Source organism: Camellia sinensis, chromosome 6 (assembly GCF_055761805.1).
Source record: "Camellia sinensis isolate YWXY chromosome 6, ASM5576180v1, whole genome shotgun sequence".
Taxonomy (NCBI): domain Eukaryota; kingdom Viridiplantae; phylum Streptophyta; class Magnoliopsida; order Ericales; family Theaceae; genus Camellia; species Camellia sinensis.
In genome coordinates, this window is record NC_138966.1 from 34,912,496 (window position 1) to 34,938,317 (window position 25,822).

Here is a 25,822-nt window from a genome sequence, read left to right on the forward strand (position 1 = left end):
TTTGGACCTTTATAATTTAAACAATTGAAAAAGAACCATTGGACAAAGTGAACTTTATTATATAAAGAATATATATATATATATATATATATATAGAACCGTTGCCTGAACTCTTTTTCAAAAAGATTGAAAAAGTACCGTTGGTAAGAATAGTTTTTGAACTAATTTGAAAAGTGATCCGTGAACTCTTTTGGACCTTTCTGGTGTGAAATCTCAAGTTCAACTCCTATAGAGAGTAGTTTGATACTTTTTGTGATAGTTGGTTTATTTCTTCCCATGATAGGAGTTAGAAAGTGCCCCTTATATCAAATTCCTAGATCGCGACTACTAAAGCTTGGTCTACTATAAAACACATGACAAAGAAAAAAAGAAAGTAACAAGAATATGAACTCATCTTTCTTATTTCATTCAATCAACTATTACAGATATTTATATACTAAGAGTTACAACAGATATAACAAACTAACTAACTAATCTAACAAACTAACTAACTATGTAACTGTAGCTAACTAACTGGAGATGTATTTGTAACTGTAGGAGTATTTGTAACTATAGGAGTAGTATGCTTATCAGTCCCTCTCAAGTTGATGGGGCAGGGAAGCACCAACAACTTGTCTTTAAGATAGTGAAACCAAGCTGAAGAAAGGGGCTTTGTAAAGATATCGACTATATGATCAGCTGTAGGAATATAGCAAAGGGCAAGTTGTTTAGACACAACATGCTCATGAATGAAATGACAATCAATTTCGATGTGTTTAGAGCGAGAGTGGAAAATAGGATTAGAAGCAAGAGCCATTGCAGACACATTATCACACCAAGGACTGGAATATCAGAACAAGGAACAAAAAGATCTTTGAGCGACTGTTGAATCCAACATAGTTCAGCAGCAGTATGCGCTAATGACCTGTATTCGGCCTCAGTGAAGGACCTAAAAATAGTGGCCTGCTTCTTAGCTGACCAAGAAATAAGGTTAGGCCTAAGATAAACACAAAACCCTGAGGTAGACCTCCTATCTACACAATTGCCAACCTAGTTGGAGTCAGAATAGGCATAAAGAACAAAGGGACCTGAGCTAAACTGAAGCCCTTGAGTAAGGGTGCCTTTCACATATCGAAGAAGTCTTTTGAGGAAAGAGAAGTGTCTAACTATAGGGGCATGCATATGCTAACAAGCTTGGTTGATAGGCAAGGTAATATCAAGTCTGGTAATGGTTAAATATTGAAGTGCGCCAACCGGGCTTCTATAGAGAGAAGGCTGAAAATAAGGATAGTCATCTACAACAGAAAGAGCAGGTTTGAGAGCCATAGAAGTAGAACATGGTTTGCAGTCTACCATGCCAGCTTTGAGCAATAGATCAGAGGCATACTTCTGCTGAGATAAAAAATAACCCTAAGAAGAAGCATGAACTAAGATACCCAAGAAAGAAGAGATATCTCTTAATTCTTTCATAGAGAATGCTTGATGCATTTGATGAACAAGATCATGAAGAACAATAGAATCACTCCTAGTTAACAAGATATCATCCACATATATAAGGAGAATAGTGATGGGGGTAGATGTTTTTATGACAAATAGAGAGGAATCAGCATGACTAAGAACAAACCCTTGAGAGAGCATGAAGGAAGAAAATGTAGAATACCAAGCTCGGGGAGCTTGTTTCAGACCATAAAGTGTTGTCTTTAATTTGCATACATGTGTAGGATAAGTAAAATCAATGAATCCTTGAGGTTGATCCATATAAACTTCTTCTTTCAAGTGGCCATGAAGGAATGCATTAGAGATGTCCAATTGTTTAAGAGGCCAGTTATTTTGAAGAACCAAACAAAGCAAAATTCGAATTGTAAGTTACTTAGCCACTGGACTAAAGGTCTCTTAGTAATCTATGCCTTCTTGTTGAAGATAACCCTTAGCCATTAACCTTGCCTTGTAACGAGCAATGGAGCCATCAGAGTTTTTCTTAATGTGAAAAACGCATTTGCAACCAATAGAGGATTTAGAGGAAGGTAAAGCAACTAAATCCCAAGTACCCTGGGTATGGAGAGCCTGAAATTCCTCATTCATGGCCTGAACCCAAATGGGAGATTTTAAAGCCTCTGCAGCAGTTAAGGGCTCAGTAAGAGACAGATCAGTGAGAAGTGGCTAAGAAGCAGTCTGAGAAAAGTGAGCTTGAGTTGCTTTAGATCTGGTAACTATAGGATGAAAATTCTGCCAAGAAGAAGGAGAAATAGAATGAGGAACTAAAGGCAAATCAATAGAAATTGAAGTAAGAGGTATGGAAACTGCAGGAACAGAGATAGTAGGTATGGAATCTGCAGGAGCAGAAATAGCAGGTATGGAAACTACATGAGCAGAGATAGCAGGTTCTAGACTAGAAAAAGTGGGTATAGGAGCAGAAGTATGGGGACCAAAATGAGGTATAGAGAAAGGTATAGGAGCAGCAGAAGTAGGAGTCAAGTAAGGATTAGGAGAATTAGGCTTAAAAGAGGCAGACTCTGCCAAAAGAAAGAAGATAGATTAGAGGTAGAAGAAGATGGTGTGTTAGAAACATGTGCAAAAAGAAAGCAAGACTCAATGAACAAAACATGCCTAGACAAATGAATTTTTCTTGTCAATGGATCTAAGCATCTATAACCTTTAGTACTAGGATGGTAACCAAGAAACACACAAGGAGTGGATCGAGGTTGAAGTTTGTGAGAAACATAGGGGCGAAGCCAGGGAAAACATTGACACCCAAACACCTTGAGGAAAGAATAATCTGGCACAGTGTGAAACAAAAGTTCAAAAGGAGACTTATAACCAAGAGATAGGCTAGGCAGTTTATTAATAAGAAAAACAACAGTAGCAATAGCCTCAAACCAAAAACAAACAGGCATAGAAGATTGAGATAACAATGCAATGGCAGTCTCAGTAATATGTTGATGTTTTCTTTCAGCTATGCCATTCTGCTCAGGACCGTAAGGACAACTAAGTTGATGAATGGCACCATATTGAGTCAAATAGGCATCCATTTGTTTGTTAACAAACTCAGTACCATTATCAGTTCTTAAGATTTGAAGAGGAGTAGCAAACTGAGTTTCAGCATAAGCTTTAAAAGAAAGAAAAGTGGAAAAGACTTCACTTTTGACATGCAAAGGGTAAATCCAAGTAAATCGAGTAAAGTCATCCACAAACAAGAGATAGTATTTAAAACTAGAAGTAGGAGCATGAAAGGGGCCCCATACATCACAACAAGAGAAAATGGCCTATTAACAGTAGTAGTAGAAAGTTTAAAAAGTAATCTATGGATCTTAGCAACATTACAAGGAGTGCATGAAAATTCAGCACTATTATTTTTTACTGCAACAGGTAAATGTTTGACAATATGCTGCATTTTCAAAGAAGGATGGCCAAGTCTTTGATGCCAAGTCGACATAGAGACTTGAGAAGGAGAGTGAGCAATGCAGGCTTGAGGATGAGGAGAGGAAGAAGAGGATGCAAACTGGTAAAGTCCATGATGATTAGAGCCTTTATGCAGAACCTGGTTCGAAATTTTGTCCTGAATGACAAAAGAGTTAGCATCAAATGTAACTGAACAATTATTGTCCTTAGTAAGCTTATGAACAGATAAAAGATTACAGGAAATATGAGGAACGTAAAGCATATCATAGAGATGAAGAGAGCACTGAGGTGTAGGCAAGAGACCCTTACCAATGTGATGAATAGGTAGGGTCTGACCATTACCTACTGTAACCTGATCTGTGCCTTGATAAGGCTGGTAGACCTAAAGGTTGCTTAAGTCATTAGTGAGATGATATGTAGCAGCCGAATCAACATACCAAGGAGGAGTGGTAGGAATGGAAAAAGAAGCAGGAGGTGTCAGTGCAGCATATGCTCGAACAGATGGAGCAGAATTAGAAGAAGAGGTTGTGTGATGGTAAGTTTGATAACTTGGATCCATTTTATACCAACAGTTAAGGGTAGTATGACCAAGAACACCACAAATCTGACAACCTGAACCAGTAGAAGGGAAATTTCCATATCTGCCTCTGCCTCTGTCATTACGATATGATCGACTACCACTACGATATCTACCACCTCGAGAACCATGAAACTGATGTCGACCTCAATTGGATGCAGAGTGACCTCTATGTTGAGAAAAATGTGTAGAGAAAGGACCAGACTCAGATGTCTTGGTTACAGTATAGACATCAATTGCATTAGTTCCAAGAGCTTGTTTGACCTTGTTTTCCATATGTATAGCTTCGGAACACAACAGAGTAGACAAATCTGCCATTGTAATGGCTTCAGCTCTAACATGAATGGTAGTTTTGAATGCATCATATTCCTCAGGAAGACCATTCAAAGTAAGAAGAACCAAATCTTCATCATCAACAATCGAAGATGCAAGACTTAATTGATCTAAGATTTCTCTGATCTATTGAAGATACTCTTCCATTGTAAATCCTTTCTTTGTAAGACTCTGAAGTTTGTGTTGAGTTAATAAATGTGTAATCGAGAAAGAGAAGTGAATCTCTTCTCAATTGCAGTCCAAACTTCAGAACAATGGTGAAGGTGAGGAACAGAAGAGAATACAGAAGCAGAAAGCGTTGCAATAACGCAACTGAGGAGATGAGCATCGATGATCTGCCATTTCTCAAATTCAGGATTTGGAATGGTTTTACCAGATGAATCAAGAACATCTGGAGATGGACATGGAATAGATCTAGTCACAAAACGAAGAAAATTAGTTACTTGAAGAACATTTTGCATCTGGTTTTTCCAGATGAGAAAGTTTACAGAATCAAGCTTCACTGTAACCAATGAACTAAAGTTTGAGATTAAGAGAGTAAGACTTGGTGGTAAAGACAGTGATGGAGATGAATCTGCCATTGTTTTCTTGTGTTTACTCGTGAGAGCTTAAATTGCTCTGATACCATAACAAGAATATGAACTCATCTTTCTTATTTCATTCAATCAACTATTATAGATATTTATACACTAAGAGTTACAATAGATATAACAAACTAACTAACTAATCTAACAAACTAACTAACTATGTAATTGTAGCTAACTGACTGGAACTAACTTGAGATGTATTTGTAACTGTTGGAGTATTTGTAACTGTAGGAGTAGTATGCTTATCAACAATTACACTGCAAATTTTCGTAAAAACTTCACATAACAGTCTAAAGAGCGAAAGTCCACTCATTCATCAAATTCAAATTTTTGTACAAGAAGAGACGCTGAAACCAATTATATAACCACTAAATTTATTTTAGTAACAAGAGCAACAAATGTAGTAGTCTCTCTCAAACAAACTGATCAAGGTATTCCTCCACAGTGGTGTATTTGACATCCGGGTAGAGGCCAGAAGCTTAACCCCAAATGAGGGCTTGATCTCAATGTTGGTCTGGTCTCCCTTCACAAACACCGAATGGTTGAGTGCTAACATTAAATTCATTGGAGTTGGGGCCTCTGTAATAATGGAATTAACAAATTTCATCAACCATTTCTGTATATCCGATTTTGAATAGGGATGCGAAGAATTTAGTACAAGTTTTGTTACCGACCTTGGATTTGTTTCAAAAATTGCTCTTCTGGAATATAAATTCGTTCAATGGTCTTGCCAATCTTCTTCTCCCAAAGTGAAACCAGCTCGTTGATTGAGTAGATGTTTTTAGAAGGATTAATGTAAAGGATTTTGTTCAATGTTCTTGGGTCATCCACAGCTTTGATGGTGTAGGTATCAATGTCATGTTCCACATTGAATATTGCTACCCGAAAAAAAATAAATAAATAAATAAAAATGACAGCATATAAGTATAAAAAAATGTTAACTATTGCAAAACACTTTTCACATAGAATAGTAATAGAAACCAAAAAATAAAAATATTACTCACGTAGGAAATTCCTCCTAAAGTATTGATTAATATTACACTCGTAATGTAACCATGATTCCCATGAAATATTGATACAAAAGCTATAGCGATCTCAGTTGTCCCTTTACTGTTCTGTTGTATTTCGGACTTGATTCCGTGGATTTGGTAGTTGTATCAATCTTGTTGTCATCCTTTAATTCCATTTGTTTGAGTTTTAGGATGTGTTGGGCTTGTTTTGAACAGGTGGGTTGAACCTTGGTCTAAAATCTTGTTGCCAGGTTTTTGGTCGTTCCGCTCGAGCGGGCCTTGTTGCGCTCGAGCGGAGATTGCGCACTCCCAGTTTTTCGTGTCCCTGCAAAACTTCTGCAGGTGTGATTTCTAAGCTCGAGCGGTGGCGCTCGAGCGGGTGCTCTGGCGCTCGAGCGGGTAGTACTTTTTGGTGTAAGTTCTGGGAGGGGGAAATCTACGCTCGAGTGGACTGGTTTTCGCACTCGAGCGGGTGTACTTTATTCTTGTGTCTTGGCGCTCGAGCGGGACTTCTTACGCTGTCTGTTCTTGACGCTCGAGCGTTGTGTTCTCCGCTCGAGCGGGAATGTCGTATATCAGTTGGCAGCTGGGCATTTTAAAATCACTTTTTACATTCTCTCTCTCTCTCTTACTTTCTAAAAAGCTATTTTGAGAGCTCCTCTCTCTAGAAACTCCCTTCTCTCTAGGGTTTGATCTAGTTAGAGTGTCTCTCTATCCTCCGACCTTTGTAAAAAGTGTGTTGATCGTCAAGGGCTTCGTTTTGATCCGAGAATCGTGGTGTTTGGAGCATTTTCACCTTCTTCTCCTTCCCCATTTGAGCTCTAACTTCGAGGTAGGGATATCCTACTCCTTCTCATGAGTTTTGTCTTTGAATTTTAGTATTTTGATGAGTTGGGGTTGTTGGGTAATTTTGAGAAAGTTTGGGGCTTTGTGAAATTTTACAAAAGTTGAGGTTTTGTTTATATAAGCGTATATGCATGTTTGGCATAAAGAAATGAGATCAATATTGGTCTATTGGTAAGGAAATGGAACCTTAGGGTTGTGATGTTAATTATGAGAAATGTTCTAATTACATTGATGAATTAATTGGTATAATTAATTTGAGGAAAAAAGGAATTAAGTTGAGAATGTTGGAATTGAAAGTGTATGGGATTAAAGGGTGTAGTTAGATTCGTTTATCGCTCACCTACACTACAAGAAATGTCACTTTTGGCTACCAAAATATTGGTAGCCAAAAGTCACTTATTTAGTCGCCGAAACGATTTAGCGACCAAAATTTTTCGTCGCTAAACTCGTCGCCTTTACCCTATTGGCGATAGTATTGGCGACTAAAATTTGTTTAGTCGTTGAAAGTGTACACATTTGGCTACTAATCTTAGTTTAGTCGGCAAAAGGTATGTTTCTGCCACTAAAGTATTAGTCGCTGAAAGTACATATTTGCCTACTAACTTGTTGTGGTCGGGGAAGGTATCACTTTTAGCTACTAAATAATTGGTCGCCGAAAGTACACATTTAGCTACTAACTTGTTGTGGTCGGGGAAGGTATCACTTTTAGCTACTAAATAATTGGTCGCTGAAAGTACACGTTTGGCTACTAATCTTAGTTTAGTCAGCAAAAGGTATGTTTTGGCCACTAAAGTATTAGTCACCAATAGTTTCTTTCTCTCATTCTCAAATCTTTTAGCTACTAATTATTTGGTGGCAAAAACGTTTTGGGTTATGTTTTTGCTACTAAATTATTAGTAGCCAAAACTTTTGATTACCTATTTGGCTACCAAAACATTTGGTAGCCAAATAATTTTTTTTTTTGTTTTTTTTTTTAAAAAAAATATGTAAACAACCTGTATTCATTTATATTACAACTTTCATTTGTTTTTCTAACGTACAATGTGAGAGATCAAACAAGTTCCTTGAACATTCAAATCTACAAGTTTCATTCAATCTCAGGTAGATATAGCTATGCAAATTGGGAGCTCAAATCTCACATTTGCAAGAAGAAAAAAAATTACACATTAAGCACAATTTCTAAGTTATAACTCAAAAATTAAAGTAAAATCCAATATAATGGCCAAAGGGACCATTTAGAAAATACATGTACATTAAAGTGACAAAAATTGGACCATCCACTTAAATAGCAACGTGTCTAAGTAATACAAGGCATGCTACACAACCATTACTAGCACACATTTGTTAACAGTTAACTACAAAACCAAAAGAAAGAATTGTGCTCATTTTGAGAATTGTGCTCTGTTCCCAGCAGAAGGAAAGGTGGAAATGGCATGAAAGATAGATTCCATTGGACATTTTGTTAAAGACCATATAATGTCAAAAGGGCTAGAATTTCAATACACAATTCATATATTTCTATACACTTTCTACATATTCGAATCTACTTTTTACACATATACCCCATTAGATGGGGTGGTTAGCATTTCCTTTTTTGGGAATTACTTTTCCTAAAAGAAGATACCCTCAAAAGCTCGACGAAATGCCATTGCTTCTGCCTTCTGCACTGGATCTCCAAAAATTGCATCGTTTACAGGAGCAGTACCTGTTGACTCCTTATATATCTTATCAAAAACACAAAACAAAAGTGAAGAGCAACCAAGGTCAGTTCCCTCACACACACATATATTTTCCTATTGAGATTCATAAAAATTAAAAAAAGAAAAAAAAAAAGAAAAGAAAGGAAAAGAAACAGGAAGGAGTGAGAGAGAGAGAATTGGCACATATTAAAAAAAAAATAGTAATAATGTTGAACAATCTTATCCATGCAAAAGAATTAAATAAATTCATATTGCCACGTTATATATATATAATAGTTTTTATATAAAGATGTGGTTACAATATCTAAAAGCCACCAACCATAAATTATTTAAAACCCATTACATTCTTTCTTGACATTAGAAAAATGGACATAACAACCCTACATAAGGTAATATAATAAATAAATAAATGAAAATCTGTCAGAAAGTTCCTAGAACACATGCATTTTACACAAATCTGTCAGACAGTTCATAAAGCACAGGTGCATCTTACATAAAGATGCATTTCAGTTCCTTGAGCCCTTGACCTAAGATGAGTTTTTTAACTGATTATATATGCCCCTTCATGTTTCTCTTCTCTCATTCCTTCTATCCACTGAGAACAGACACAAACTGTTAATAAAGGATAGACGGATAAAAAGACAAGGATTCCAAAACAGCCCACTTAAAGCCCATCATTAGCCAATAAAGGAGCTCTTGCATAGAAAGTCATGTTTGTTAGGAATTTTAATTTTTAGGAGTTTCTACTTTGGTTATAATTTCCCTAAATTTTAAGTAAAGCTAGGAGTCCTTTCCAGGGCTACTGTCTAGCCTGTTATTAGTTTATAAAATTTATATTGCAAGAAATGCTATTGGTTAAATGTATAAGAGAGAGTTTGATAAAAGTAGGATATGTCAATACTTTTGACAATCATGTTAAACCAATCAATCAATTTCAATCTCCCCTTCAACTATATGCAAGACTTTGTAATGAATGAGATAAAAATCAATAAAAAGGGACTACCACCTCCAGCAATCCTTGGTCTTCTCCTCCAGTTCATAATGAATGAGACTTTTGACAATCATGTTAAACCAATCAATCCTTGGTCTTCTCGTCCACCACCTCCAGCAATCCTTAGCCATTGAAGTGTTTGCTATCTTCCCAGAGGTCCACAACCAACCACCACATATACCTAATACCTACACTAATGTATTAAGCAAAATATATATTGTTAATAGTCAACCTGTTCCTAATTGTGCTTGTTCAACATATTGAGGAGTTTAGAAAGCAACAGGAACAAAAATACAACCTGTTTTGGATAAATTAAGACATGCACAATACATGCTTTTAATATAAGTTAGTATTATACAAACACTGAAATTATACTTTCAGGCCCACAAACAAGGTCTATAATATAACTCACCACTCCCATTTCCCAACCTCCTTTACAAAGTTCCTCATTTGAAGTTAAAACAATAACACATGTTCACAACTCATTGTAAACTCATATCTCAACACAGTCTGTATGTTCCCCAAATCAATTTGCCGGTAATAAACTTTAGGTAGAAGCAACAAGGCTATAAACAAATAAATAAATAAATAAGTTAATTAAGTTGGAGTTCAATTAGATTTTAATCAGGAACATGTAATTGGTTGTTAATGATCATCAAAAAATTGAGATTTTCGAGGCCATGATTTCAGCAATCCGAACATGTTCTTGTGGAAGATGAATTGGTGAATTACAAATTTGAGACCTAAAAGGGACAAAACAAAAACTTTTCACATCTCTCAATTTCCCATATACCAAAAACTAAAATTAGTAAGTAAATTTTGACAAACATTGGAGAGAGTAAACAAACCTCAGCTAGAGAAAGTGCGTCCTTGGTACCTCGGATCACTTCCTGTATCTGCAAAACACCGAACACCATCACACATTTCTCAGGAAACAAACACAACCAAATAAGGGGGAAAAAACGAGTAGATGAAAATAAAAATGGATGAAAACTTAATGGATGAAAATGAAAACTTACCATCATATACATATACACATCAGTTATGATAATTTCAGAGTAAAACCAAATGTTAATGACTGAGGAACAACCAACAAGGATCAGAACACATTAATAATTAAGAGGAAGCCACAAGGGCATATGCGCTTCTGTGTTTTGTTGAACTTACCTATGATTAATAAACCATGCATCATTTCCATAATGTGTTGCATCTAAACAAAGAGCCTCTTCATCCTTTAAGACTCCTTCTGAACCCCAATCATCTCTAATTTTTTCTCAAATCCCCTCTAAAATCCTATATCTATATACATCAAAAAATAAAATAAAATAAAAACATATATACTCAATAGATATATGTATGATGATATATCCCATGGTATCTTTTGAAAGATTAGGACAGCTTTACAGATGGACAATGTATTCTCAACTCAAACACTATATACTATTTCTCTGAAATGGATCTGGCTCGAGCGGTTACGAAAGTGAGAAAGATTAAGAATGATTTTGTTTGAATTACCTTAGGAGAAGGAGAGAGAGGAGGATTAGAGTCGCTGAAGAGGTAGTGAAAGAAGGCTTCGAGATGGAGACCTTTGCGATGGAAGATATTGAGGTGTTTGAGTTCATTGAGAGACTCCATGATCGACTTTGCGTCTTCTTTTGTGGCTTTATCTTCTCCCTCAACCTCGATCAAGAACCTATGAAGGTGATCGACGGTCATGATTCCATTTTCGGAGTAACGGTCGAAGAGGTCTCTGATCTCGGTTGGCGCTTCGGCTACTGTCGACTGGCCCTCGTCTGCCGCCGCTCGCCGTCGATCGATCGATCGAGAGAGAGAGAGAGGGAAGAAGTGATTAGGGATTTTTTGGGTTTGAGATTAGGGATTTTTTTTTTTTTTTTTTTGGGAGGGGGTGTGGAAGCGGGAATGGGAATGGGAAAAAAATAAAGGAGGGAGCGGGAATGGAAATCAATTTAGGGGCGGGGATGAAAAATAAAAATAAAAATAAAAAAAATAATTAAATAAATTTATTTTTTGTTAAAATATATATATTTTTTGTAGTTAATGAATTTTTTTAAATTTTTTTTTTTGGTTTAGTTATTAAGATTGAAAATTTATTTGTTTCATTTTTATTTTAATGAAAAAAAATATTATTATTTTTTATTTTGTAGAAGTAGGGGTAATATATATTTTAATGAAAAATATTTTTCACTAAAATAAAAGTTAATTTTCTGTAGTCAATGAAAAATATTTTTCTGCGGCTTTTTTTTTATTACTAAATATCATGAACTAATTTTTTGTGGTAGAGGAAAAGGAGCAGCAGCAGTAGTGAAGGTGGTGGATAAAAGATGATGGTGGTGGTGGTGGTGGTGGTGATGGTGATGGCAAAAGAGATTAGTGGTGAAGCTGTGGTAGTGGTAGTGTAAATGGAGTGGCAGGGGTGAAAGAGAGGTAATGGTTGTAGTAGTAGCAGTAGTAGTAGTGATGGTAGTAGAGTGGTGGCAATAGTAGTAGTAATGGTAGTCGTAGAGGTAAAGTGGCGACCGTAGAAGTAATAGTGGTGGTGGAATGGTGTTTGTAGTAGTAGTGAAGGTGGTAGAGGAGATGGATGGTAAGAGAGAGTGATAGACAGAAAAGAAACATAGAGAGAAGAGAGCTGGACGAGAGAGACAGAGAGAGATAGAGAGATGAGCAAGAGAGACATAAAGAGAAGAGAGATGAACGAGAGAGACAGAGAGAAAGATAGAGAGAAGAGAGATGAGCAAAAGAGACAGAGAGAGAAAAGAAATGAGAAAAGAGATGAAAGAAGAGATAGATGAGTGAGAGACACAGAGAGACACAGAGATGAGGGAGAGAGTGAGCAATGTGAACACAATGGGGGAGAGATATAAACAGATAGATAGACACATAGAAAGAAAGAGAGAGAGAGAGAGAAGAGTGAGAGACAGACAAACAGACATAGAGAGAGAAAGAAAGAGAGGAGAGTGATAAGTGGGAGAGAGATAAAGAGATAAAGAAATACAGAGAGAGAGAGAGACAGAGAGAGAAAGAGATACGGAGAGACATATAGAAAAATAGAGAGGAACAAGAGATGAGAGAGATATATAAAAGGAGAGCGAAAAGAGATGAACGAGAGAGAGAATAGAAAAATAGAGAGATAGAGAGAACAGAGATGAGTGAGAGAGACAGATAGAGAAAAGAGATGAGCGATATAGAGAGAAGAGAGATGAGCGAGAGAGACATAGAAAGAAGACAAATGAGAGAGATAGAGAGAAGAAAGATGAACGAAAGACACACAGACAGATAGACAAACAGACAGAGAAAGAAGAGTGATGAGTAAAAGAGAGAAAGAGAAGAGTGGTGGTAGTTGAATGGCATTTGCAGTAGTGGTAAATGTGGTAGAGAAGATGGGTAGTGAGAGAGAGAGATGAGTGAGAGACGAATAGAGAAAAGAGATAGAGAGACAGAGAAAGAGACAGAGTGATGAGCGACAAAGTGCGTCGTCGCAAATAGTTCCGTCTCATATACCCACTTTTCTTGTAGTGAGGAATGAGAAGGAGTTGTGTGTGAGAGTGAGATGAGAAACAGAGAAGGGTTAGGGCAAAATTTTGGGGGGAATCCCCAATTTGAGAGGGAATTTCAAATTAAGATAAAATTTTGTGAAAATATTTGTTGTTAATTTTTTTAGAGATGTGAAAAATAGATCAGGCTTGTTAAATTAATATTTTTTAATTTTATTTATTGTTTATACTTTTTACCTTATTGGAGTTTTATGACTCAGTTTGTGAAAAAAAAATTACAAAATTTAGAAATATTTAGAAAGTATAAATTTAAAAATAAGTCTTACAAATCAGATTTATTTACTCATAAGTCATGAGTGAATTTTTTTTACACACTTAGCCTTCGTTTTGATAATGAAATTTTTTTAAAACTTTTTAAATATATGTTTTGTGTCTATAAAATGATTATTTCATTAGTACTAGTAATAATATTGAAAAATTTATTAAAATGATAAATAATTGGGATATTTTGTCTTTTATTTGTGAATTTTGATTTATTCTTAATTTATTAGTGTTATTGAAATATGATGATGTAAAAAGTATAAATAGTTTAATTGTACTTTTTAAAAATAATAAATTTATGATTAAAAATTAAATTCATCGGACTGACCTGTAACTATGCCTTTAAATTTTTGCAATATAAAACTATCGACAAACACCCAATAACAAGTTGCCCATTTTAGCATACCTTTCGCGTGAGGGCCCAATTATTGAAAGATGTGTTCAACCCATCAAATGAAAGCCGACAACTTCTTCCATCTAAAAATATTAGTCTATTTTCAGAATTTAATTTCTTTTTATAACACAATTATTACATTTTAAAAATATTAATTTTTCAAAATTACCTTTTGATAGTATATTTTTGTAGAAATATCAATTGTCATAATTGTACTTTTTGTATTATTAATGGATTTAAAAAAAAGACAAAATAAGAAATTCATATTATTTTAATAATTAATTTTTTTTTTAAAATTAATATTTTGAGATAATAAAAAATAAAATAAGATATTAATAATTTTGGATGGTGGGTGTACAACCTAAAAATAAAAATAAAAATAAAAATAACTATTTTGTTTAGTCAAATTTTCAAGTGGAGACTAATGGTATTGTTATTAATAAAATAAAATAACTATTTTGTTAATTTTTTTATTTTCATTCGGCTACCAAAAAATGTAGTAGCCAAAAGTAGGTCTTTGGCGACTAAAAGGAATTTTGTCGCCGAAAGTTAACATTTGGCGACCACAATTTTGGTCGGCAAAGATTAAAAATTAATTTTTTTATTTTCATTCGGCTACCAAAAAATGTAGTAGCCAAAGGTAGGTCTTTGGCGACTACAAGAAATTTTGTCGTCGAAAGTTAACATTTGGCGACCAAAATTTTGGTCGGCAAAGATTAAAAATTAATTTTTTTATTTTCATTCGGCTACCAAATAATTTAGTAGCTAAATGTAGGTCTTTGGCGACTAAAAGGAATTTTGTCGCCGAAAGTTAACATTTGGCGACCAAAATTTTGGTCGGCAAAGATTAAAAATTAATTTTTTTATTTTCATTCGGCTACCAAATAATTTAGTAGCTAAAGGTAGGTCTTTGGCGACTAAAAGAAATTTTGTCGCCGAAAGTTAACATTTGGCGACCAAAATTTTGGTCGGTAAAGATTAAAAATTAATTTTTTTACTTTCATTCGGCTACCAAATAATTTAGTAGCTAAAGGTACCTCTACGGCTACTAAATTTTCTTTTAGTCGCCAATTGTAATATTTTTAGCTACTAAATTTTTTTTAGTCGCCAATAATCAACATTCCCCTACTAAAAAAAATTAGTAGCTAAAAAGTTGACTTTTGCCGACTAATATTATTTTTGGTAGCCAATTCCGTGACTTTTGGCGACTAAATTGTTTTTGGTAGCCAAAAATGGTCGGCAAAAATGCATTTTCTTGTAGTGCTAGTTGAAATGTTGATTATATATCCATTTGGTGCATTGATTTTCAGTATAGAAATAACTGCTTTGAGCTATCGGTGGAGGATAGTCTTGATTGTTATAAACACTGCATGATGATTAGGCAAACTAAAACTAATCGATTGAGTATGCTATTGAATTTAGCAAGTGGAATGATACATAAATTCTATCTATTGACTGATTGTATATGATCTATGTTTATATACATGTGTTGTGTGGGAGGAGATGGGGGATGTACTCCACGGTTTAGGGGAAGATAGGGGATGGACCTCTAAACCGGATTTTGTGTGATAGTGATACAGCACTACAATGTGTATCAGGCTGCGAATTAGAAGTATTTTTGTTTCATTAATACAGCACTACAATGTGTATTATTTGAGACTTATGGAAGTGTTCGGATTGATTTGTTATAGCACTAAAATGTATATCGTTATCAATTGTAAAGTATAGAAGTGATTCTATGTTATGTTGATACAGTACCGAAATGTGTATCTTTCGCAAAGTGTGGGAATGGTTTATGTGTTATTGATACAGCATTAAAATGTGTATCCCTCATGAATTTTGAAGGTGTTTTAAAGATGAATCTAAACCTCATTAAGTTATTTGGCTAGGCGTTGAGCCTTGTTTTCAAAAAAATCAAAATTTGAAAGGACATGGGAAATGAAATGTAACATGGACTTAATGTCATGAAATTGAATATGATATAAGTGGATGTATCTGTGTTGACCATTTATCAACTGCTAATCTTTTAGTCATTGCTCATAGCTGGTTTAGTGTATTTCTGCTGGGCTATGGCTTACCCTTTATGGGACATCATTTTCAGGTGCAGGTAGCATGCCACCTCCAAGGACATAGCTTGGGAGGCTAGAGGCAGGAAGATTGTTTTATTTACTTTCTTTTGATGTATTACATATAAATTCAAGCCAAGGGCTTAATATGTATTGAGTTAGTACTCTTCTTTTGTAACCAAGTGTTAACTTGGAAAGCTGTAAGCCCGTAGGGCATTTGTTTTTGTTGTTAACATGTAATACTTTTGTAAGGAACTACTCTGATGAATAGAAGAATATTTATCTTTTATACCAATGCATGTTTAAGTTGATGGGTTTTATTGTTGTTATTTTTTAGGGCGTTAGAACTTGGTATCAGAGCGTACCGGGTTCGAATACTTTGGGTACGTGAGAAGTCATTAGTATCACAATGGGTTTGTCTCGCTTATTAGAGACTTATGTGCGACATTATGTGTTTATTTGATAACATGTTTATGTGACTACTTGGGTATGGGATTTAGTTTCTAGGATGTTGATTAGATCCTTGGGTTTCTGTGAGTCTTGTTGGAAAAGCACTTGATCAATGCTGTTTCTAACTGGAACTCTAGTAACGCCTCGGGACTATCATTATCCGGAAACGAAATTCGTAAGTGCTTATGTGTTTATGTGCTTACGTGGAGTGAATTACAGTTGTCCATGCATTAGGACGTGAGTGTTGTAGCTTCGGCACATTTATGAACGTGCTAACGTTCTTCGTTACCTTTATTAGGATGTCAGAACGAAGACGTGGTAGACGTGGCAGACGTGGCAGACGTGGTAGGCAAGAGATGCCTTTATCGGATGATGTTCCGGCACAGCAGGAGGGGGTTGGCCAGGCCAATGTGGCCGAGCTAGCAGGTCAGGAGGCTATGGGCGCTTTAGCCCGAGGGATAGCCGATGCTTTGAGGGAGTCTGTGGGTATTTTTCGAGCTGAGAATCCAGTTCAGGCTCCAGTTCAGGCCCAGGTTGTTGAGGCGGGGCCTTCCTTCTTGAAAAGGGAGTTCTTCCAGTCTAACCCGGACGAGTTTATACGGGTGCATCTCATTCTTTTGTATCTGTTGCATTTGCATCTGTTTTGGAATTGGAGTTGGCACAGTTAGTATCTTCTATATGTGTAGTATCGCCTGTTGGTGGTGAGTTGATCTTGAAACCAGGTGTCAGAGGTTATGATATAGAGGTCGACAACCATAGGCTTCCTTTTCCTTTTGTAGTCATGCCCATGAAGGGTTTTGATGTTATTCTGGGTATGGACTGGCCGTCGTCGTACCGGGCTGTTATCGATTGCTACCGCCAGAGGGTCACAGTTTGTACCTTGAGCGGGGAGTGTTTCCATTTCTTGGGGGATCGGGTTGGTAGTGTATTGCCACCGTTGTATGATCCGCGAGGGCGGAGTGAGCATAGTGGTCTACTTGCTAGCTTTTTGAGTGGTGAGTGTGATGAGACCCAGATTGTATTACCGAGGGTGGTTTGTGAGTATTCGGATGTTTTTCCCAAGGACCTCGTTAGTTTGCCACCTCACCGACAGATAGAGTTCTCCATTGATTTAGTGCCCGGCACAACGCCGATTTCTATGGCACCTTATCGTTTTGCCCCAGCCAAGTTGAGCGAGTTGAAGATTCAGCTCCAGGAATTGCTAGATAAGGATTTTGTTCACCCTAGTGTTTCGCCGTGGGGAGCACCGGCCCTCTTTGCTAAAAAGAAAGATGGTGCCTTGAGACTGTGTATAGACTACCGGAAGTTGAATCGAGCTAAAGTCAAGAATAAATACCCTATGCCCCGTATAGATGATCTGTTTGACCAGTTGAAGGGTTCCCGTTGTTTCTCTAAGATAGACTTGAGATCAGGTTACCATCAGTTAAGGGTAAGGGAGGAGGATATTCCGAAGATGGCATTCCATACACGGTATGGCCACTATGAGTTTCTGGTGATGCTGTTTGGGCTCACCAATGCACCAGCAGTCTTTATGGACTTGATGAACCGGATCTTCCGGGAATTCTTGGATCGGTTTGTAGTCATTTTCGTAGATGACATTCTTATCTATTCGCCTTCAAAGGAGGAGCACGAGGAACACTTGAGAGTGATGCTTGAGTTGCTTAGAGCCCATAAGCTGTATGCCAAGTTTGGGAAGTGTGAGTTCTGGCTAGGAGAGGTCAAATTCTTAGGCCATGTGGTATCCGGGGAAGGGGTGTCTGTTGATACATCCAAGGTAGAGGCAGTGCAAGATTGGGCACAGCCTAAAAGCGTTTTTGAGATCCGCAGTTTTCTGGGATTAGCTGGGTATTACCGCCGGTTTGTGAAGGATTTCTCCAGGTTAGCTTCGCCGTTGACTAGGCTGACCCGGAAGGGAGTCAAGTTTGTATGGAGTGAGACTTGTGAAAGTCGTTCCAAGAGTTAAAAGTTAGATTGACCACCGCTCCAGTCTTGATTATTCCGGAGAGAGGGTTGGGTTATGCAGTTTATTGTGATGCCTCACGAGAGGGTTTGGGTTGTGTGTTGATGCAAGAGGGGAAAGTGGTAGCTTATGGCTCACGTCAGTTGAAAATACATGAGAAGAATTACCCTACACATGACCTAGAGCTAGCAGCAGTGATCTTTGCCTTGAAGATTTGGAGGCACTACCTTTATGGTGAGAGGTTCGAGGTGTTCTCGGACCACAAGAGTTTGAAGTATCTGTTTACACAGAGGGACTTGAATTTGAGGCAGAGGAGATGGATGGAGTTCATTGAGGACTATGATTTTGAGTTGCACTATCACCCGGGAAAGGCCAATGTTGTGGCCAATGCCCTTAGTAGGAAATCCATTAGTGATGTAGCTTGTATAGCCATCCGGGAATAGGAGATGTTGGGTGCACTTGGCGAGTTCAATTTGCTACTGGGCGAATCTGTTGAGGCTACGGCCTTGTCTTCTGTTGTTGCACAGCCTACACTTGTGACCCGAGTATTAGAGGCACAGAGAGGTGACCTTGAGGTAGAGTCCTTCCGAGAGAAGATCTCCAGTGGGAAAGTTGAGAAGGGTTTAACGGTGTATCCCGACCAGAGAGTGAGACACCGAGACCGTTTGTTTATGCCGAAGTCTTGCCGAGAGGAAGTACTCCGAGAGTTTCATCATTCACACCTTGCGGTGCATCCGGGAGGCACTAAGATGTATCGGGATTTGGGTCGCCAATTTTGATGGCAGGATATGAAGATAGATGTGGCTGTTTTCGTATCGAAGTGCCTTACTTGCCAGCAAGTGAAGGCCGAGCATCAGAGGCCAGCGGGTTTGTTGCAACCCTTGCCTATTGCCGAGTGAAAATGGGAGCATGTCACCATGGACTTCGTTGTAGGTCTTCCAAGGACTCAGCGGGGTAGTGATGCCATTTGGGTGGTTGTAGACCGGTTGACTAAGTCGGCGCACTTCATTCCTATGCGCGTGAGAGATTCGGTAGATCATCTCGCCAACTTGTATATTCGGGACATAGTGAGATTGCACGGGGTCCCAGTGACGATCGTCTCAGATAGAGATCCTCGTTTTACTGCTAGGTTGTGGCAGAGTTTGCAGAGTGCCATGGGCACTAAGTTGACCTTTAGTACGGCTTATCATCCTCAAACTGACGGGTAGTCCAAGCGTACTATTCAGATCCTTGAAGATATGCTTCGAGGTTGTGTCCTTGATTTTAGTGGGACGTGGGAGAGGCACTTGCCCTTGGTGGAGTTTGCCTACAACAACAGTTTTCTGTCTAGCATCGGTATGGCACCGTTTGAGGCCTTGTATGGCCGACCGTGCAGGTCTCCAATGTGTTGGGCCGAGGTGGGTGATGCACCTTTGTTGGGTCCGGAGTTGGTTAGGGAGACGACGGAGAAAGTTGAGCATATCCGTAGGAGGCTTGTTACAGCCCAGAGTCGCCAAAAGAGTTATGCCGACCGTAGGAGGAGGCCTTTGGTGTTTGAGGTAGGTGATCATGTCTTCTTGAAAATATCACCTAGGCGAGGTTTATTGAGGTTTGGGAAGAGTGGGAAGTTGTCCCCTCGGTTTATCGGCCCTTTTGAGATCCTTGAGAGGATTGGCGAGGTTGCATATCGTTTAGCTTTGCCACCGCAGTTGTCCGGAGTGCATGACGTGTTTCACGTGAGTATGCTTCGGAAGTATGAGCCAGATCCATCGCATGTATTGGATTGGACCGATTTAGAGGTTGATGAGGATGTCTTGTATGAGGAGAGACCAGTTCGGGTCTTGGATAGACGGGATCAAGTCTTGCGAGGCAAGACCATTCCCTTGGTAAAAGTCTTGTGGAAACATCACAGAGTGGAGGAAGCCACTTGGGAACGTGAGTTGGAGGTCCGAGAGAGATATCCGGATCTATTTATGGATGTTTGAGCATGTATTGTATATTTTGTTGTATTGTTGAACCTTATGAGTATTGAGTATATCTTAGGTTGTAAAACATGGTTTATGTTTTGATTTAATGGGAGTATTTTGAAATTTGCCTCGAAATGGAAGTTTAATGTAACATTGCATATGTTGGATGTATTATAGAAATGGAAATATATCATGAACACTGAATATGATATAGAATTGTGGAATGTAGTGTTGAAATTTGTGAAATTTCAGAGAATGCATAATTATAATGCATGTTGTGGAAAATGTTGTAAACTACCTCTTGAAAAGAGATGAGATGACCGATAATGGGTCGAGTTGTTAAAATTCACATTGTGATAATGTTAGGAATTGAGAAAGTCTTGTTTTTGAAAAAACTTGTATTTAATTTTGGGGACGAAATTCTTTATGGAGGGGAGGTTATAGCGATCCCGGTTGTCCCTTTACTGTTCTATTGTATTCCGGACTCGATTTCGTAGAGTTGGTAGTTGTATCAATCTTGTTGTCATCCTTTAATTCCATTTGTTTGAGTTTTAGGATGTGTTGGGCTTGTTTCGAACAGGTGGGTTGAACCTTGGTCTAAAATCTTGTTGCCAGGTTTTTGGTCGTTCCGCTCGAGCGGGCCTTGTTGCGCTCGAGCGGAGATTGCGCACTCCCAGTTTTTCGTGTCCCTGCAAAACTTCTGCAGGTGTGATTTCTACGCTCGAGCGGGTTTCTTTACGCTCGAGCGGTGGCGCTCGAGCGGGTGCTCTGGCGCTCGAGCGGGTAGTACTTTTTGGTGTAAGTTCTGGGAGAGGAAAATCTACGCTCGAGCGGACTGGTTTTCGCGCTCGAGCGGGTGTACTTTATTCTTGTGTCTTGGCGCTTAAGCGGGACTTCTTACGCTCGAGTGTACCCAGTTTTTTTGTTCTTGACGCTCGAGCGTTGTAGTCTCCGCTCGAGCGGGAATGTCGTATATCAGTTGGCAGCTGGGCATTTTAAAATCACTTTTTACATTCTCTCTCTCTCTCTCTCTCTCTCTCTCTCTCTCTCTCTCTTACTTTCTAAAAAGCTATTTTGAGAGCTCCTCTCTCTAGAAACTCCCTTCTCTCTAGGGTTTGATCTAGTTAGAGTGTCTCTATATCCTCTGGCCTTTGTAAAAAGTGTGTTGATCGTCAAGGGCTTCGTTTTGATTCGAGAATCGTGGTGTTTGGAGCATTTTCACCTTCTTCTCCTTCCCCATTTGAGTTCTAACTTCAAGGTAGGGATATCCTACTCTTTCTCATGAGTTTTGTCTTTGAATTTTAGTATTTTGATGAGTTGGGGTTGTTGGGTAATTTTGAGAAAGTTTGGGGCTTTGTGAAATTTTACAAAAGTTGAGGTTTTGTTTATATAAGCGTATATGCATGTTTGGCATAGAGAAATGAGATCAATATTGGTCTATTGGTAAGGAAATGGAACCTTAGGGTTGTGATGTTAATTATGAGAAATGCTCTAATTACATTGATGAATTAATTGGTATAATTAATTTGAGGAAAAGAGGAATTAAGTTGAGAATGTTGGAATTGAAAGTGTATGGGATTAAAGGGTGTAGTTAGATTCATTTTTCGCTCACCTAGTTAAAATGTTGATTATATATCCATTTGACGCATTGATTTTCAGTATAGAAATAACTGTTTTGAGCTATCGGTGGAGGATAGTCTTGATTGTTGTAGACACTGCATGATGATTAGGCAAACTAAAACTAATCGATTGAGTATGCTATTGAATTTAGCAAGTGGAATGATACATAAATTCTATCTATTGACTGATTGTATATGATCTATGTTTATATACATGTGTTGTGTGGGAGGAGATTGGGGATGTACTCCACGGTTTAGGGGAAGATAGGGGATGGACCACTAAATCGGATTTTGTGTGACAGTGATACAGCACTACAATGTGTATCAGGCTGCGAATTAGAAGTATTTTTGTTTCATTAATACAGCACTACAATGTGTATTATTTGAGACTTATGGAAGTGTTTGGATTGATTTGTTATAGCACCAAAATGTATATCGTTATCAATTATAAAGTATAAAAGTGATTCTATGTTATGTTGATACAGTACCGAAATGTGTATCTTTCGCAAAGTGTGGGAATGGTTTATGTGTTATTGATACAACATTAAAATGTGTATCCCTCATGAATTTTGAAAGTGTTTTAAAGATGTGCCTAAACCTCATTAAGTTATTTGGCTAGGCGTTGAGCCTTGTTTTCAAAAAAATCAAAATTTGAAAGGACATGGGAAATGAAATGTAACATGGACTTAATGTCATGAAATTGAATGTGATATAAGTGGATGTATCTGTGTTGACCATCTATCAACTGCTAATCTTTTAGTCATTGCTCATGGCTGGTTTAGTGTATTTCTGCTGGGCTGTGGCTCACCCTTTATGGGACATCATTTTCAGGTACAGGTTGCATGCCACCTCCAAGGACATAGCTTGGGAGGCTAGAGGCAGACAGATTGTTTTGTTTACTTTCTTTTGATGTATTACATGTAAATTCAAGCCAAGGGCTTAATATGTATTGAGTTAATACTCTTCTTTTGTAACTAAGTGTTAACTTGAAAAGCTGTAAGCCCGTAGGGCATTTGCTTTTGTTGTTAACATGTAATACTTTTATAAGGAACTACTCTAATGAATAGAAGAATATTTATCTTTTATACCAATGCATGTTTAAGTTGATGGGTTTTATTGTTGTTATTTTTGAGGGCGTTATAAAAGTAAGAATACAAATATGCAAAAAAAAAAAAAAAAAAAACATGTGTGTCATCTGGACAGGCATACTTGGACAACTCCACTTCGTTGTGTTACTATGTTTCATCAGAGTATTAATCTGAAAATAAAAAATAAAAAAAAAATCACTACTTGATTAGAGAGAACTGAGATTAAGAAAGACTGTTCAATACCTTTGGGATTTCCATCACCAGGGATGATGACTTTATCTCTGGGTGGAGGTAGAGCAAAGATTCCTGGCTGCTCCAACATTGGAAGAAAAAAGCCAATGAAGGAGTTTGCAGAGACATAGGTGTAGGGAATTTCCTCAGCCTCAATAGCTCTGCGGATTTGAGCCTTCACTGCAAATGCAGATTTTGCTGGCTCAACTGGATCAAGACGGTCCACATCATTTCCAAAGTCCGAGGGCAAGAACCTCTGTATGGTTCAATACAAATATAACAAACTCAATATTAACTCAGTTGGAAATTAATATGTCAAAAGATGGGAAAGTTATAATTTGGAATGGTTTAAGAATGCTAGGTTTAGTTGGCTTATTTCCATTTGCATAAAACGTTCGGTGTTTGCATTTTGGATTTGTTCGTTTGGGGGGTTGTATTTCTGAGTCAAGTTGAGCTCACTTTGTCCTTAATTAATCTTGCCATGAGTTTGTGTTGAGATGTTGAGGATGTCAGGTATATTTCACACAATCACAGTTGTCCATTTTGTACTTGACTTGTTGGTCCTTAAAATTTCCAAAACCCACTTGCAATATGCTTGCCAGTCGCTTGAGCTTGCGAAGTCCACTTGCTTTGAACTCGACAGTCTCTCAAGGGTTGGGAATCTTGTAAGGTCTGCTCGCTATGCGCTCTACATAAGCTCAATTGCTAGAACTCCTCGGTGCATGCTTACAGGAACTCGAGTGCTGGAAGTCCACTGAAGCGCGATTGCTACGCTCTTGACAGTCGCTTGATTTTGCATGTGCTCCATGTAAACATAAATTTCAGAACATGAAACTTCATGTTTCGGATCATCTACCATGTGTATTATCAAGAAATCAAGACAAAATGACATACCTGAATCCATTGATGAACGGTTAAACGGAAGCGTCTGATTGTCAATAAAACCTTAATATTGACTTTGTTAGAGCCTTCTAATCCTTTCCCTTATGTGCCTTATGTTTCTCCTTGAGAGGATTTAGAAAACAAAACAGTATTCTTGTTTTTTCACTCTTGGGAAGGAATAGGGACCATAACCTTTTAAAGGTTGTAATTGGTTTTCATAACTGAAAGGTAATGAAAACCAATAAATTACCATTATTGGTTTCATAACTGAAAGGTAATAAAAACCAATAAATTAACCATTATTAGTTTCATAACTGAAAGGTAATAAAAACTAATAAATTAACCATTATTATTATTGGTTTTAAAACTGAAAGGTAATGAAAACCAACTTTAACCAATATGTTTTAATTTCTATTTCTGCCCCTCATAGAAATAGAAATTATACAACTAGTATCTACACATTAGGTCCATAACACATATATACCCTTAAGCCTATTAACTAAATTGAATCACTTAAATTGTAGGCTTCTTATAAATGATAACACCACATTTAATTATGTGGTCCCATTGAGACATTATCTAACAATCTCCCACTGGACCACATATGTATCCTGAAAAATGTGCTTAACTTTAGTGAGCTCAGAAATTTGTTATCATAACTTGAGGGTATCCAAACAATCTTGTCCATTAACTATATTAATATAGGATCAAAGCGGTCTTCGTTACATCAATCGTAACTCGACCCACCAATGGTCACGTATACTAATACAGGTAAATGACATAGATCAATCATGGATGCGTAGCATGGAAATTACATGTGATGTGATCCATACATGCCTATTTCCAACTGGTCCTACTTAACTTTATTGAGATCAATACTTCACAATACGTAACAGAGTGTAATAAACTGAATACCTCATTTCTGCAGAAATTAATCTAATTACATAGATAAAACTCAAGGCTGACATAAAGCAGTAATATAAATTCAAACTCCCACTAAACCAGAATGTTCTCAAATAGAACAACACCCATATGAGCAGTGTGCTCATGAAAGACCTTGGGTGGTAGTTTCTTCGTAAGTGGATCCGCTATCATGGAGTTTGTCCCAATGTGCTCTATGGAAATCTGTCCACTCTACACTCTTTCTTTTACAACTAGGAACTTGATATCAATATGCTTTGATTTTGTCGAGCTCCTGTTGTTATTGGAATATAAAACTGCAGACTTATTGTCACAATATATCTTAAGTGGTCTTTCAGTGCCTTCCAAAATACGCAACCCAGTGACAAAATTCCGCAGCCATATCCCTTGGTTTGATGCCTCATAACATGCTACAAACTCTGCAACCATGGTGGACGAAGCTATGAGTGTCTGCTTTGCAGACCTCCAAGAAATTGCTCCGCCAGCTAACAGATAAATATAGCCTGATGTGGATTTCCTACTGTCTTGGCATCCAACAAAATCGGAGTCGGAATATCCAATGACCTCTAACTTATCCGATCTCCTATATGTGAGCATATATTCCTTTGTTCTCTGTAAATATCGCATAACACGCTTGACTGCTTTCCAATGATCCATGCCAGGATTACTTAAATATCTGCCTAACATGCCAACTATAAACGCAATATCCGGACGCGTACATACTTAAGCATACATTAGACTCCCTACAGCTGAGGCATAAGGAATCTTCTGCATTTCTTGAATTTCAAGACTGTTCTTCGGGCATTGGCTGAGACTAAACTTGTCTCCCTTAGCAACCGGGGTTTCACCTGATTTACAATTTTGCATGCCAAATCTAATGAGTATTTTTTCGATATAGCTCCTTTGTGATAATCCCAGAATACCCCGAGAACGATCTCGGAGTATTTCGATTCCTAATACAAAGGAAGCATCACCAAGATCTTTCATTTCAAAATTCTTAGATAGAA

At 37.6% G+C, this 25,822-nt stretch overlaps 1 long non-coding RNA gene and 1 pseudogene across 1 annotated transcript; both read right to left on the minus strand.

Moving 5' to 3' along the window:
• Positions 1-5,171: 5,171 nt before the first annotated feature.
• LOC114313989 (eugenol synthase 2-like) lies at positions 5,172-23,820 on the minus strand (annotated as a pseudogene).
• Positions 8,151-9,028, minus strand: LOC145792621 (uncharacterized). The gene is made up of 2 exons (XR_014332203.1): positions 8,925-9,028; positions 8,151-8,455 (listed from the first exon to the last, which is right to left on the minus strand). It is a non-coding gene; the product is annotated as an uncharacterized LOC145792621 (long non-coding RNA).
• Positions 23,821-25,822: the final 2,002 nt, after the last annotated feature.